Here is a 16783-nt window from a genome sequence, read left to right as displayed (position 1 = left end):
CTGAAGCATATTCGTGGGCAGCCTGTGAGGGCGCCCTTTCGAGCATCAGCGAGTGAGCGCCCTCTCGAGCATCAGCGAGTGAGCGCCCTCTCGAGCGTCAGCGAGTGAGCGCCCTGAAATCGGAAATTCTGCAGTAAGCCTATTTAACCAGTTGGTAGTGAGCCAATACTCTTTGATCATGTGCCCAGCAATCGTGGCAGGGATTTGTGTATATATATTAGATGTAATTTATTAAGGCAGTAAGCTTAAATAAGAGAATAAAGATCAGGCAACCAGCTGGAGGAGGCAGCGACATCCGTCCATTCCAAGGTCTGTGGGTGACAGAGAGGCGGCGGCAGGCAGGCAGGCAGCCTCGAGGCGGAGGAAAGCCCAGGGAGGCCGGAGCATGGATTCGCCCTGGACGGGGGAGTCCCCCTCACGACGTGCGAGAGTTTAAAGAGATATCGAGAGAAGATACTTATGTAATGTGAATACTTTTAGTTATACTGTATGTTAGTAGGGAAACATTTTTCTTGGCATGTCAATGGGAATTGCAGGTTGGTTTGGGGAAGGAGTTGATGGGAGAACATCGAGGCCAGAGAAGAAGTTAGCGGATGGAACTTCAAGGCTGTAGAAGTGAATGCTGAACTCTGTGAAAGAGCAGAGCCCCCATAGTGAGGAGCTGGACCTTAAGCTGTGTGAAGCAACAGTGAAGTGGAATTGCACATGTCTGTGGAATCAGTGGTGGAGCATCACTGGTGTACGAGGAAAACTTTACTGTGTAGCAGTCTAGGAGGACTGTAGAAGATTCTTGTTGACAATTCTTGGAAAACCTAGAGATATACAGAGTAGTTAGCCTCTTGGTACAGAGTGGAGGTTCATGGTGACTACTTATAATGTATTTGGGAGAGTGCTTGAATGTCATTGGCGTGTGAGACGCAGTAAAATGTAAGAGATTGACAATTTTTGTGTCGAGGAATATTAATGAAGATGTTTCTAGTGTCTCAGCCACAGGCAGAGCTTTATATTCCCTCAGGACTGGTTGTGTAATATTGATATTTCTAGTGTTACAGCCATAGGCTGAGTTATATATATATTAGGGCTGATTGTGCAATATTATTACGACGAGATTTAACTCACTTGGTGAGGAAGTAATAAGCGGCAAGCCAAAAGTTGGGCAACCACTTGGTATAGACGGCGGGTGAAGCCAGGGAATGGTATAGGATTGCAACCAGGTTGTAGTAGCCTAGTGTCTTATGGAAATATTTTTATCTCTTTTTTGTAGTGTACCACATATGTTCTTTGTTTATTAAAAGTATAGTTAACAGGTGTTTTTCCCTGTCCTGGTGAGGCTTTCCAGAAAGTAGAGAGAGAGAAAGGGTCACAGCTGTGGACTGGGTGGTGAGGAATACTAATTCAGAAAAGGGGGATTGAGGAGATCATACCAAACAAGGAGAGAGTGGGGAGTCACGACGGCTCAAGTAGGGTGAGTGCACAGGACAATGAGGCCAGTGCTGGAGCCGCGCCCCCCAAATATGTGTCGCTGAACCCTTTTGTAAAATCAAGAGGCATACAGGGTGATCTCCTGAGAAAACTACAAGCACTCTACAGTTCATTGTTGAACTCCGGTAGGGAGTTCAACAATGAACTCACTACCGGAGCTCATTGGTAGTAGAAAGTGTGGTAGTGAGAGTGTGGGTGCCGAGGTTGGTTGTCTGTTCCAGCAGAGAGTGGTTGGGGGATGTTGCCTAACTGTAGCAAGGAACAGTCTGGTACAGTAACCAGAGCTCGTTGGAGGTTTAAGCTCCATAAGCCCCAACCCCTTGTGGAGGTCCGGGACAGAAGAAGGCCTCAGGAATACCACCATACATCTATTCTGGTGGTAGTGCTTACCTATTCGTACCTTAACTTGTACACCAAAAACGTGAACTCTCTCTCTCTCTCACAAACACACACACACACACACACACACACACACACACACACACACACACACACACTTAGCTCTTTGCTCTGCTCCAAGCTCCGTCACAACGTCCACGACACTGCTGTATCCAGGACTACTGAATAAATATGAAACTCACTAAACACTGTGTATCTCATATACCCAACAATGTAACATAATCGTACGTTACATTGGTAACGTAGAGAGAGAGAAAAACCTGGGGGTTGATATCACGCCAGACCTGTCCCCATAAGCTCATATCAAGAGGCATATGCCAGGTTGGCTAACATAAGAACGGCCTTTACAAACTTGTGTAAGGAATCTTTCAGAACATTACATACCACATATGTCTGACCAATCCTGCAGTATGCGGCTCCAGCATGAAGTCCATATCTAGTCAAGCATAAGACTAAACTGGAAAAGGTTCAAAGGTTTGCCACCAGACTAGTACTCGAACTGAGGGGGTATGAGCTACTACGGGAATTAAACCTCACGTCACTGGGAGACAGAAGAGTTAGAGGGGACATGATTACCACATGCAAGATTCCCAGAGGAATTGATAGGGTAGATAAAGACAGACTTTTTAACACAAGGGGCACACGCACTAGGGGACACAGGTGGAAATTGAGTGCCCAAATGAGCCATAGAGACGTTAGAAAGATTTTTTTAGTGTCGGAGTAGTTGACAAATGGAATGCATTAGGGAGTGATTTGGTGGAGGCTGACTCCATTCACAGTTTCAGGTGTAGATATGATACAGCCCAATACGCTCAGGAACCTGTACACCTGTCTGTTGATTGCCGGTTGAGAGTCGGGACCAAAGAGCTAAAGCTAAACCCCCGCAAGCACAACTAAGTGAGTACAACTAGGTGAGTACACCACCCACATTGGGCCTTTCACACCTAAGTGACTAGTGACCTTATCTATCCTCTACCTTATCTACCCTGGTGACCGTCCACCCATCCCACCAACTTTCCATGTCACCCCCTCCCCCTCCCCCTATACACAAACGCCCCCAAACTCACACACGCACTCACACACACACGCATGCACGCACGCACACACACAGACACACACACACACACAAAAACGCACACACACAGACACACAAAAACGCACACACACAGACACACACACACACAGCATCTATGACAGATATCTTGGAGGGACTGGATGGGGAGGAGGCAAATGGCAACATAGAGAAGGTTTTCAGGCTGGGTATCTACAAGAAGGAAAGGAAACGATTGATAAAGGAAGTGCTCACAAACGAGACAACAAAGAAGAAAATCCTATCCAGGAGGAGCAGACTTGTAAGCTTAGGGGGATACGAGGACGTCTTTCTGCAAAAGAGGCCAGCACCCACAGGGAGGATTGTAACAGAAGCCTCCCACCATCCAACCCCTCAGCCATCCCCCACCAATCATCTACACCTCCCCAGACATTAAAGTCCCCCTTCAGACCATGCCCCCAATGTTCCATGACCCCAGTCTCCCCCATGCCCTTTTTCTTCCCCAACCCCTACCCCAGACCCCCCACTGTTCCTTCAATCCATGCCCTTCCCCGTTTCTCCAGCCTGTGCCCTTCCCAGTTTCCCCACCCCAAGTTCCCCTCCCTTCTGCCCCCCCCCTCCCCTCCCCAACCCCTGACCTCCTTAGTAGTATAAAGTACGACTATGACCGGCCGTTTTCATTTTTTCCTGGGCCGGTCGTAGCACCAGGGTTTTTTCCTGTTTTTCCCCCCGGCCGGTCGTAGCACCAGGGTTTTTTCCTGTTTTCTTCCCCGGCTGGTCGTAGCATCATGGGTTTTTCTCGATTTTTTTCCTGGGCCGCTCGTAGCATCAGGGTTTTTTCCATTTTTTTTTTCCTGTGCCAGTAGTAGCATCATGGGTTTTTCTCGATTTTTTTCCTGGGCCGGTCGTAGCATCTGGGTTTTCTGCATGTTGCTCTATTGTCCCTGCCATTTAGCTGAAGGGGATTAAAAGGCTGGTCCCTGTCATAGTCGAATTTCGTTACCCCAGTGAACCTTGCACAGGCATCACCAATGGTCAATGACGTCATCGGGTAGCCAGTCTTCAATTTGCCTGGGAGTAGGATTAGAAGGCTGGTCCCTGCCGTACCGAAATTTCGTTACCCCAGTGAACCTTGCACAGACATAGCTAATGGACAATGACGTCACCCGCTAGCCGCTCAGCGTTCCTGCACAGGTACGATCAAGGGGATTAAAAAGCCGGTCCCTGGCGTACCCAAATTTCGTTACCCCAGTGGCCCATGCACAGGCATTGCCAATGGGCAATGACGTCATCTGCCAGCCAGACTTCAATTTGGATGGGGGTTGGATTAAAAGGCCGGCTCCTGGCGTACCCAAATTCTGTTACCCCGGTGACCCTGCACAGACATTGCTAATGGTCAATGACGTCACCCCCGTCTTCATCTTCCCTGTATAAGTCCGTTTTCTGTTATAGTGTAATTATTCCCATTTTCAATATTTATAGCAAAGGGGGATTCAAATGCTGCCATCTGTCAAGCCTAATGTGCAATGGCGTTAACCATTATAAGCTCGTTTTTCACAATAAGGTATTACCATACGGTTTCCCATTGTCTAAGATCATTATAACATAAGAAATGAGTTCCACCCTGTTACAGAACCAGTATTTACCCAGGTCATTTTCCTAAATCTAAAAAACATATTTCCAATTTATGTCCATTGTTTCGTGTTTATAGTATTGTGACGATAATCTCCTTCAAGAGATTGAGCCTGCTCTTCCCTCCAAAAATACGTCGATACATCTATATAAAACTACTATGGAAGAAATGTCCAACAACGACAACATCATCTCCAAGGTTTGCCAGAGAGCAAAACGTATGCAGCCAGGAACACCTGCCTCACCTCAAACCGCCAAACTACCTGTCTTGTTGCCGGCTCCTCGCTGATTGGCCGCCGGTCTGGCTGCAACTGCACTCCACCCACCATACTACTTGATGTCTGGGGCCGCCACGACCTCAGTCTTCAGAATATTCAGTGCTTTCATACGGTTAACACTTCTTCCTGGTAGACTAAGCTTTGGCTTACGTGTACTAAGAGAGGTGATAGCTTAAAGCCAATATTCCTGCACCTCTCATTTTATTGTATATTGCACAGCTTGTTATTGCTCACTTGTCTTAACGTAACTTTTCATTTTGTCATTTACTTATTCTTATTATTTTGATTGATTTTATTATACGAATTTGTATGTCCATTTTATTCATGTTTTGTTTATCTAACGTAATTAAAATTCCATTGTTAAAATTTACTTGTGTTTTGTGTGTCTTCTCCTTACCTTACCACAGACGAAGTTCCAGATTTTCTATTTTTTTTTTATTCTATGTGACGAGGCCATACCCCTAGCTTTGAACAGCCGAACACCAACGCGTTACCGTCACATATTATATGGGGGCCTGTCCTAGAAGCTTCACTCAGGTACTGGTGCCAAGTGGTAATTAATGGTAAGCGTATTTAACTTTGTTAACGTAGCTTTTACTATTTCTCATATTCAATTTCATTTTTTATATGGTGCGGTGTATTGTGCATTACGAGAGTAACATATGGTGAAGGTGAGACAACTTTGGATTACGTGGTGACTGTAGGCCTCAGTCATACTCTTAATTGGTCATCTCTCCCTCCGTGTTATTACTCGTGTTTACCATCTTTGTCCCTTGGATATTTTTCATTTTGACAGATCATCATATTGGTACCCTGGTACTGTGGTCTGCCCCGGGTCAAGAGCACCCAATCTTCTGCAATCTGACTGTAGGAGGACAAAGAGGGCCATAGTTCCTCTAGCTCGAACTTTAGTTGCTGAATTGGGACCTCAGCAGCAGTTCTCGTCACCAGTTGACACCTCGCACCCCTACACGTCAGTCAGAGATGATGATACATACAACGGTAGGGAATTAGCTTACTTTTTCAGAGCACAAAAGTTCGCTAATTCTGTAAGTATCATATTAAATTCAGTAGGAAAAACTTGCTTTATGTCCTATAGAGACTTGGCAAGGTATGCCTACATCCTTGGACTACCAATTTTACTTTTGAGGCAATTAACTGTTTCATTTGTTTTCGAAACTCTGTTTCATTTGTTAGTAGGATTTTCTTGCCCTTATCCTCTTACATGAGTACCGGGTACAAGATTTCCTGCGCCCTTGATTTAAATTAATCATTTAACATCTTGTACTTAACTTTAATTGTTAAAGATCCCACAGGATAGGTACCAGTTGCCACGTTGTCCTGTTTCTGACATTCACAATAACTGAATATTCGTGTTACATTTATTTGCTAATTTCACCATGTTTCGTCTCCAAGCTTTCCGTGCAAATCCAGCAGGTGAAATAGGGACTTTAAGTCGTGCCAAGAGGACTGAATTACAAACTCTTGCACATGAGTATCAACTAGAAGTTCCCTACCAAGCCAACAAAAATGACCTACACAACCTGTTGCTGGATTACTATTTAGAGCAAGGTAAGATAGACTCTGAAACTCATGAAACTTACTATATTGCAGATAAAACTGATTTGGCAACGATGAAACTCAAACTAGAGCTGGCCAAGATTGAACGCGAACAGCAAAGGGAAGCCCTCGAACAACAAGAACGAACAGCTGCCATACGGAGGGAAGAACAAGAACGAGAAATCACCCTCAGAGAACGCGAAGCTGCTTTGAGGAGAGAGGAACACGAACGTGAGGCTGCTTTGAGGAGAGAAGAACACGAACGGGAGGTCGCATTACTCCGTGAACGTGAACGAGTACAGCTTGAAACCAAACAACGCGAGTTGGAGATGCAACGCGAACATGACAAGCAACAAGCGACTCTGGCTCTAGAGTGTCGTCAACGCGGAATCGCCTTGGAAACTTCACACTTCACTCAACGCCAGCAAGCTACTGCCAATCTTCCCGTCAGTTTTAATATATCACATGCAAGTAAGTTAATGCCATCCTTTGTAGAAGCAGAAGTTGATGTGTTTTTCACCACCTTTGAAACCCTTGCTAATCAACTCAGTTGGCCTGTCGACCAATGGGCCACACTTCTCAGAGTCCATCTTACAGGTAGAGCTGCAGTCACACTCAGTACTTTGGCGTCTGAGAATGACTACCAGACTCTGAAACAAGCAGTGTTGGACGCCTACCTCCTCTCTACTGAAAGTTATAGAAGGAAATTCCGTGACCACCTGAAGGCAAGTACCACTACCTTCCTCGAGTTTGCTAACACAAAACGGAGATATTTCATGAAATGGCTGGAAGCAGCACATGTCTCTACTTTTACAGAACTCGTCAACCTGATGCTAGTTGAAGAATTCTTGAGGCGTGTGCCGCCTCCTGTCCGTCTCTACTTAGCAGATAAAGAAGAAACCGACTACCTGAAGTGTGCTAAGTCGGCTGACACTTACAGCCTCATCCACCGGCTGACACCCGAACCATCCTCCAGTAAGAAGTCGTGGTACAGTTACGAGAAAGTGAGCACCGATCAAGCTGGCTCGCAATTGTACTGTAAGTATTGTAGATTCTATGGCCATACCATAGACAAGTGTGGTAAGTCTCAATACAAGGGAACCACTGACCCACAGAAACCCAAACCAACTCCTCCTAAGTCCGGTAAGCCTGTGATGAATGTTGGTGTTAATGCTAATGATCTTTCTCTTTTCTGTAACCACCTGTATACTGGAACTGTCTCTGCCAACGGTTCAAATCCGGAGGGACGTTTCAAATTGAAGATCTTGAGGGACACAGCGGCTCTTCAATCGATCATCTTGAAGTCGGCTGTGCCCAACATCGTCTACACCGGAGAAACTGTCTTCATCACTGACCTCACTGCTACCACTCCATACCCTCTCGCCAGAGTCCACCTGGATTGTCCCTACGTGAACGGAGAAGTCCAAGTCGCCGTCAGGGAAAAGCCTTTTCCCATGCCTGGAGTGCAACTTCTCCTAGGCAACGACTTGGCAGAAGACCTGCAACCGACCAACCTGATCGTCATGGACAAACCCCAGGTGTGTAACTCTGTGCCAAGTAACCCTATTCTAGCGTATGTTCCAGCAGAGGTTCAAGAGAGTGATGAAGTTTCTCCTCCGGTTCTCGTGACCACCCGTGCACAAGCCGCACGTCCACAGCCAGCTGACTCTACTGCTACCGCTGTCCCTCAAGACCCTCAGAAACTACCCCCGAATCTGACCAAGTTGGAGTTCCGTAAGTTGCAGAGGGAAGATCTTACTTTAACACCATTGTTTTTCCAGGCTGAGACTCAACCCGACAGTATTCCTGGGTTCTTCCTAGAGAACGACTTGCTCTACCGCAGATATAGACCCAGTAAACTGAAGGAGGAGGACGATTGGGCCAACATCGAACAACTTGTGATTCCTACCAGCCTGCGGCCTACTATTCTACTCCTGGCCCACGGAGCGCTCTCCCACTACAGCTTCAACAAGACTTACCATGGAATTCGTCAAGACTACTACTGGCCAGGTATGGTAAATAGCGTCAAACAGTACGTAAAACAGTGTCATACATGTCAGATGGCAGGCAAACCGAACATCTCCATTCCCAGAGCGCCACTGATTCCCATACAGGTGCCTGCGGAACCTTTCCACAGACTCATAATAGACTGTGATGGTGTTATACTCAAATTCTGTCAGTTGAAATGTAACCAATCACAGGCAAGTAGGCCTCTGACGTCATGCCAGACAGAGGAGCATCAAGCATGCTCCCAGCAGCCTCAGTTATCCTCACAGACCCAGAGTAGGTGGACCTCGGCTGGCCAGTTATACACCTGTTTGCCTCACTCAATAAATATATACAGAAGCGACTACTGTGTCTACATTCAACCCGAACAAGGCAAACGAATACTGGTAGCAGCAGTGGGATCCAGAAATTTTTTTCTGGAAAGAAAAGTTCAAGTACCCAGCATCGCCTCGTGTTCCAGCCGCCACCGCCACCGCCATAAGCCGCCATCCTGCCACCCACGCATCAAATATTGTGCCAGACCGGGGTCCTGCCATCAACCACTACTCCAGGCTAACGTTTTAGAAGTAAGGGTCAATATTTTCCTGTGAGAACGCTCACTCATCAGTGAGGAGGAAGGAAGCTTCCCGCGCCAGCCATTTTTGAACCTCGCGCCACCACGTGGGAACCACCTATTACACCCACCACCACCACCACCGCCACCCAAGCTGACAGTATCAAGCTTCGTGAGGGTGCAAGCTACTGCAATCGTCGTCAGCCATCGTCGCAAGTATCAACTGGTTATTCCATCGTCGCAATATTGTCGTCGTCAGAATTTATCTTCGTGCCTCTAGCCTGAACAGTGTGGGGTCCCTGAGTCTCGCGCCACCGCCGCCAGGAGCGCTGCCGTCGCATCCAGTTTGTAAACACGCCTCACATGGGCCTCTTCCGATCTTCACGACGCTTCTCCTACTTTGGCTACTGGTGATCCTCATAAATTACAACCCTGAGATAAGTAATTGCTAGTTGAGAACAACGTGCCAAGTGTTAAAAAGTGACTTATGTAATAATTCCCATAATATCCTGTGAATTAACCATTCAGTGACTTGTTAAATATTGGAGCCGGTTTAGTACTCCAGAGGCCCACAGTTTCTCTGAGACATTTCAATATTCCCTGCATATGATTCCATTATTCATTAATTGTTACTAGTGTCATTACTGAATTCAAAGGTGAGAGAAGTAAGAAATAATTGTTCTAGCAGTTTATTTTTGCATAAAAGAAATTTGTTTTTGAGATTTCCATAGACAATAGAACATAGAAATTTTTTTTTATATTTCTCCAGACCTAACTTGAAATTTATCCTTTAAGCATTTTATTTTAAACTTTTACCATAGGAGTTATATACATTCCTGTGTCCAGTTTATGTGCTACATCCATATTTCTTGCATTGCCACTTGTTGTGTTGAATCTTTTTTAATGAAATTTTGCAATTGCATTTCCCAGTTTTTATTCTAAATTGCTGTGCTTAGTCTGGTTTAATTAATTTACATACATCTAATTCCAGTCATTTTTTAATGAAAGATTGCTAAATTTAGTTTACAATTGCTTGTTCTTAATTATTTTCTTGCCTAGCCCAATTTAATAATTTTATTTCTGCCATTTTTACTTTAGCCAAGTTGATATTTTTTGTGTTTATTTTTGTGTATACTATTTCTGATGCCAGGTGCACTTAATTATAATCTGCGTTCAAATATTACTTCCACGGCTGTGACAATGCCTACCACTGTTGAAACCCCTTCAGAATCAATGGGAACAGTTGCTTGTCCCAATGGCCAGAGATCAGCTCAGGAAATGGCTATTCCTCTTTTTGCTGGGGAATCCCGCTTATTAGAGTCATGGTTTAGTAAGGTTGAAGCGAAAACTGTTGCACGTTTTTCTAAGCCTACTGATGCCGAATACTTAGCAATTGCACGGTCAGCTGTGGACACAACCAAAGGTGATGCACGTTTTGTTGTTGATGAGAAAGCCATTGTTAGCCTCCAGTCTTGGCCTGAATTTAAGGATTTCTTTCGCCGTCGCTTTGTTAATAAAGGAGACCTTGACCCATATAGGTTAGTCAAGAAAATTGCCAATGCCACCATGCAGCCTGGTGAATCGTTTAATGCGTTTACTAGCCGTCTCGATCAGTATCTGTATGCCTTAGTTTCTGCTATGAATAATTCAACTTGGTTAGATAAAGACAATAATCTGTCCCCTGAGGCTATGGCCAAAATGATAGCATTTGGTACTTTAATGCATTTTGCCCCCGAGCATACAAAACCAATCGTTGAGCAACAAAATTTTGGTGTTAAACATGAAATTGGTGAAGTGTTTGAGGCTATTAACAATGCCGCCGATAAACTAGCTCCCCGAAGTGCTCAACTGTTGCCACCCTCTGATGCTGTAAATGTAGTCACAAGCTCTCAGCATCCTCCCACAAATTCTCAAAACTCTTGGTCGCAGAAGCGTACCCATGCTCGTAGCCCCCAGTCAAATTCGCCGCCTCATAAAATGCCGAAACGCCATAGTCCACAACCATCCACTCCCTCATGTTGGCATTGTGGTAAGAGTAACCACCTTGCAAGGGACTGTTGGTCCGCCCCTAGATCATCACCTCCTAGACAATTCTCTCGGCCCCCTCATCAATCTAATCATTCTAGGCTTCCATATTGCACGTACCATAAACAAGTTGGTCACCACACTGCGGATTGTAGAGCTAGGCAAAGGACATCTCCACCTCGTAACTCCCATGGTCAGTCTTGGCGAGGCTCACAGCGTCCAAGACATTATCAGAACTCTCGTAATTACAACTCCCAGCCCAGCTATAATGCAACTTCAAATTATAATGCTCAGTCACAGAATGCTGGAGCTCAGAATGTTCACTCCATGTCGTCGGGAAACCCCCAAGGCCATCCGCTAACCAATTCAAGCTAGCCAATCCCAGTGCCCTCCCTGTGTATTCAGTAGCTACCCAAAATAGATTTGGACACTTGACAGAGGAGGACACTGACTCTAAACCAGTTGTAGATGTTGACGGATCCACAGTAAATTTGACACAAACAAGACGCAGATATCCCAGACAACATAAGTCAAAAATAGTAACTTGTCCAGTCTCAAGTGATGGTCCCCTTGTCTCAGCCATTGTACATGGTAGAGTTTTAAAAGTTTTTCTTGACTCAGGTGCAAAAATTAATATTGTCAAGCCCTCAGCTCTTAGAGACATTGAAAGTATGCACCCTACTATTTTAAAACAGTCACACATACCTTTTCTAAGTGGTATTTCAGGAAATAAAGTAAAAGTTCAGGGTGAAATTGACCTCCCACTCAAGTTCAATGATGTCACATTGTCTATAACATGTTTAGTTGTTGACATTATTCATTTTCCTGGAGACATTCTCTTAGGTCTGTACACCATGATTGATGAAAATATTGCATTGTTTCCCCATCGTTGGAACATAAGTATCAAAGACCACGTCATACCCTTGTGTAGCATGTATCGACAGGGCCACGAGTTCAACCTTCAATCAGATTATGTTAATTTTGTTGACACCCGCCTTGCAAGCGTAGGTTTGTCAGATCATTGTCGTGGTAGCATACCCGAGAAAACAGGCACTCGATTGAAGCATAGTAGTTGTGCAGTTGTTAAGGAGAATGAGTATCGGGACTTTCTGGAAGGGGACGCCCTAACGGATTCTCGTTGTCTCGCTCGCCTGGCAGCTTCCATCTCTGAAGTCAGTGGTTCCACGGCTACTGACACTGTGCTACACCCTCATTCTCTCACCAGAATAAGAGTTAAGGTTCAGGGAGTGCCTGAGTTGTCGGATGTGATTGCGGAAAGTGAAACATGTAAAGTAAATGGTACATTTGTTGAACCCTCCTGGCACACAGTGCAGGATGGTACTGTCTCACTTTTTATCGCGAACACAAGTAATGCCGATATCCATCTCCAGTCTGGTACCCATGTTGTAGATTTTGCCCATTACTCGTTACCGGTGCGAGTTGTGGATGATGTCTCCATGGATCATACTGTTTGTACACTCACACCAGGAGAACAGGGATCTCAGCCAGAGGTGCAAGCGCAACACCTCAGTCCTACTGATTTTCCTGACTCTGTGGCTCAGCTTTTGAAAATTTTGAACAGGAATAGAGCTGTTGTTGCTCTACCAGGAGAAAAATTAGGTCTCACTCCTCTCATTACACATAAAATTCCCCTTGAACAAGGAACTACGCCTATTTATGTACCAGCTTACCGTCTTCCCCATTCTCAGAGAGCAGAAGCAGATAGACTTGTAGAAGAAATGTTACAGAGTGATGTAATTGAATCGAGTAATTCGCCATGGAACGCTCCATTGATTCTTGTACCAAAGCGAGATGGGACTTGGAGACCTGTAATCGATTATCGCAAGCTTAACAGAGTAACAATACCTGATCGTTTCCCACTTCCAGTTCTCAATGATTTGTTGCAAAGTATTGGTCGAAACAAAGTATTCTCAACGTTAGATTTGTTGCAGGGATTCTGGCAAATCCCCCTTGATGAGGAAAGTAAACAATTGACAGCCTTTAGTACTCCCAATGGTCATTTTCATTTCAAAAGAATGCCATTTGGTTTGCGTAGTAGTCCAATAACCTTTTCACGGCTCATGACAAATCTATTTCGTAGATTGATAGGAAGTACGCTTCTAGTTTACCTTGATGATCTCATAATCATGTCGCAAGATGTTCAGACTCATTTCCAGAACCTTGAAAAAGTACTTGCAAAGCTCGCTGAAGCTAATTTAAAAATAAAGCTTGCAAAATGTTCATTTTTAAAGCAAAAGATTAATTTCCTAGGTCATACAGTTACACCTTCAGGTATTACATTGAATGAATCAAAAATTATTGCTGCCCGTGATTTTCCAACACCTCGTACCGCAGAAGCCGTAAGACAGTTCACAGGTCTTGTAGGATTTTATCGTTCATTTATTGCTGGATTCTCTATTATAGCCGCTCCGCTTTACAAGTTGCAAAGAAAAGATGAACCCTTTGTTTGGGGAGAGGCCCAGGATCAGTCATTCAAAAAACTCAAAGCAGCCTTGATTTCGTCACCTGTCCTTAGGTACCCAGATTTTTCTAAACCTTTTACGTTGGTTACAGATGCTAGTGACATAGGTCTAGGTGCTGCATTACTTCAAACAGAAGGTCACAGAGATCACGCAATAGCTTATGCTAGCCGTACTTTATCTAAAGAAGAGAAAAATTATAGTGCAACAGAACGAGAAGCCTTGGCAGTTGTTTGGGCACTTAAACATTTCAAGGATACAATTTATAATTACCCAGTTCATGTTCTTACAGATCACCAACCATTAATTCCCTTGTTCAAAAATAAGAATCCAGTTGGAAAGCTTGCTAGATATTTGCTCACAATTCAAGAATTCAATCCCACATTTGGATATATTCCAGGAAAGCAAAATGTTGTAGCGGATGCGTTTTCTCGACACGTAGCTGCGATTCAGTTAAATTACCCAGCATTAGATGCTACAGTAGTAGAAACGGAACAAAGACAAGACCCCATATGGGCACCCGTCATTAAATTTTTGACTAAGCAAGACACTCGCCCGATTCATAAACCGCCAGTACCATTGAAAGAACTAGTTATGTTGGACAATTTACTGTGTAGAGTAGTAAAGCTAGGGACAGCCCCGAGGAAATGTTGTCAGTTAGTTGTTCCAGCTGTCTTGGTACCAACTGTGTTAAAAATTATCCATGATGCTCCTGCAAGTGCACATCCAGGAAAGGATCGTACACTCCAACAAGGTCGATTGAAATATTTTTGGCCAAAAATGGCTAAGGAGATTGCTCATTATGTTGACAGATGTTTAACTTGTTTACAGCACAAGGGACATGTTTCAGGACCTAATCCAATTCAGGTGTACCCAGCAACTAAAGCTCCTTGGGAACGAATATCGATGGATTTATTGACAAATTTTGCGGAAACAGAGAAAGGGAACAAACATTTGCTTGTAATGGTCGATAATTTTTCACGGTTTTGCGAACTAGTTCCTATCCCGAACAAAACAGCAGAAACCATAGCCAGCGCATTCCATGACCAAATAATTTGTAGATATAGTATGCCTAAAGTAATCCTTTCAGATAATGGACCAGAATTCAGTAATAGTATTCTAACTAGCTTGTGTGATTTATATAACATCAAAAAATGTAGCATCATGCCTTATCATCCGGCAAGTAATGGACTAGCTGAACGTACTAACAGGAAAGTGTTAGATGCCTTGAGAGTCACGTTGAATTTTGATAACAACAATTGGGATGATTTTATACCCTTAATTCAGTGTGCTATAAATTCTTCAATTAATGTTTCTACTGGTGACACACCTCACGCTATTCTTTATGGTACAGATAAGATCCTCCCTAATGAATTGATTAACGTACCTCCTACTCCCTTATATAACGTAGATGATTTTGTTCAAGTGAAGCGTAGACAAATGCAACTAGTATTCAAGAAAATACGAGAACAACTGTCCAAAGCAACAGCCGAGTTCACTCTAGCAAGGAATGCACGAGCTAAACCCAATAAAATAACTATTGGATCTGTAGTAATGATACTTAACCAACACAGGTCTGGTCCTATGTACAAGTTAACTAAGAAATTTTTGGGTCCATATAAGGTAATCGAGCTTATTAAAGGTAACAAATACAGACTTAAGAACTTGTTAACAGGAGAGTATATAAATGAACATTTAGACCACATGAAGTTAGCTAAAATGACTGTTGACGAGACTGATGAGGAAGATGACAATGAACTTACCCAGACAGATACTCCTACTCGGACACCACCTCCTGTGGTTGACAGACCACTGGATGTTCAGCAACCCCATACTAGCAATTATAATCTTAGATCTAGACCTCTCGTTTCAACCGTGCACTCACCACACGTCCATTGGCTAGATGTTAACGAGGATATCTCTCAAGATGATAGTTTGTCACATGAAGTTTCATCTGTTCCGGACCTTCAGTCAGAGCCAGAGTTGTATAGTGCTTTGGATGAGCTAGGTGTAGATATCCGCAGAATTTATAATTGATTGCACTCTGCAGTTATTCTGTTTGTTTTGAAAAAAAAAAAATCATTTGCAGTATTTCTACCACATGTGTCTTATTATTACCATTATATATAATGTATAGTTTTTCTCAACTTTATTTTGTTATAAATTAGATGCCATTGTTAAGTCTACTACCATTTGTATTTTTACAGTGCTTGTCATAAGAGTTATTATTGTTCTAGCAACCACATTGTGGCCAGTGAATCCTGACTGCTATCACGCAGATGTTAGTCTTCTTGATCCAGGTCTTGTATATGCTTGTAAATATATTGCACATTATATATATTGTACATTGGTCTTGTAAATATATTGTATATTTCGAAAAAAAAAAAAAAAAGAGAAAAAAAAAAAAAAAATTATCTATCTTGAAATTCAATTGGGATTGTTAGGTCAGAACTTTGTTCCATTAATGTAATAATTGTTTAATTTTGTATGGTTTTCAAGCACATGCCATTGACACATGTTAATAATTTTGGTTAGGCAATACCTTGAGTTGTATTGTTCATATCTGATCAGTAGACATACACATGTTCTTAATACTCTGGTTTAATCAAAGCATTGTTACCATGATTTTCACCTATTATGATGAATTTTTTTTTTTTTGTGCATATATGCCGAGTTGTTTGTATTACGCACACCTGATCTTCTTTCAATGTTTTATTATGCAAATTTCACATGTAAGCCATTATTGTATGCCACCGAGGTCCTTTCAGTATCATTGTAACTATATAGCTAGCCAGAGCTTGTCGACAAGGGACGTCGACTTGGTAGCGTGTCCGAGCGGTGTTATACTCAAATTCTGTCAGTTGAAATGTAACCAATCACAGGCAAGTAGGCCTCTGACGTCATGCCAGACAGAGGAGCATCAAGCATGCTCCCAGCAGCCTCAGTTATCCTCACAGACCCAGAGTAGGTGGACCTCGGCTGGCCAGTTATACACCTGTTTGCCTCACTCAATAAATATATACAGAAGCGACTACTGTGTCTACATTCAACCCGAACAAGGCAAACGAATAATGGTCCTTTACCTCGGACCAGTTCGGGTAACGCCTATATCTTAACCATCCTGTGTCCTACCACCAGATTTCCCATAGCAGTTCCAGTGAAGAACATCACGGCTGCTACGGTTGTAAAACATCTATTGAAGATCTTCACTCAATACGGATTTCCCAGGGAGATTCAGAGCGACTGTGGTACCAACTTCACCAGTGATCTCTTCAAAAGAACACTGGAGGAGTTCAACATCAAACAGGTATTGTCC

Source organism: Procambarus clarkii, chromosome 1 (genome assembly GCF_040958095.1).
Source record: "Procambarus clarkii isolate CNS0578487 chromosome 1, FALCON_Pclarkii_2.0, whole genome shotgun sequence".
Classification (NCBI taxonomy): Eukaryota; Metazoa; Arthropoda; class Malacostraca; order Decapoda; family Cambaridae; genus Procambarus; species Procambarus clarkii.
The sequence above is the reverse complement of the archived record's forward strand: the minus strand, read 5'-3'. Positions refer to the sequence as shown.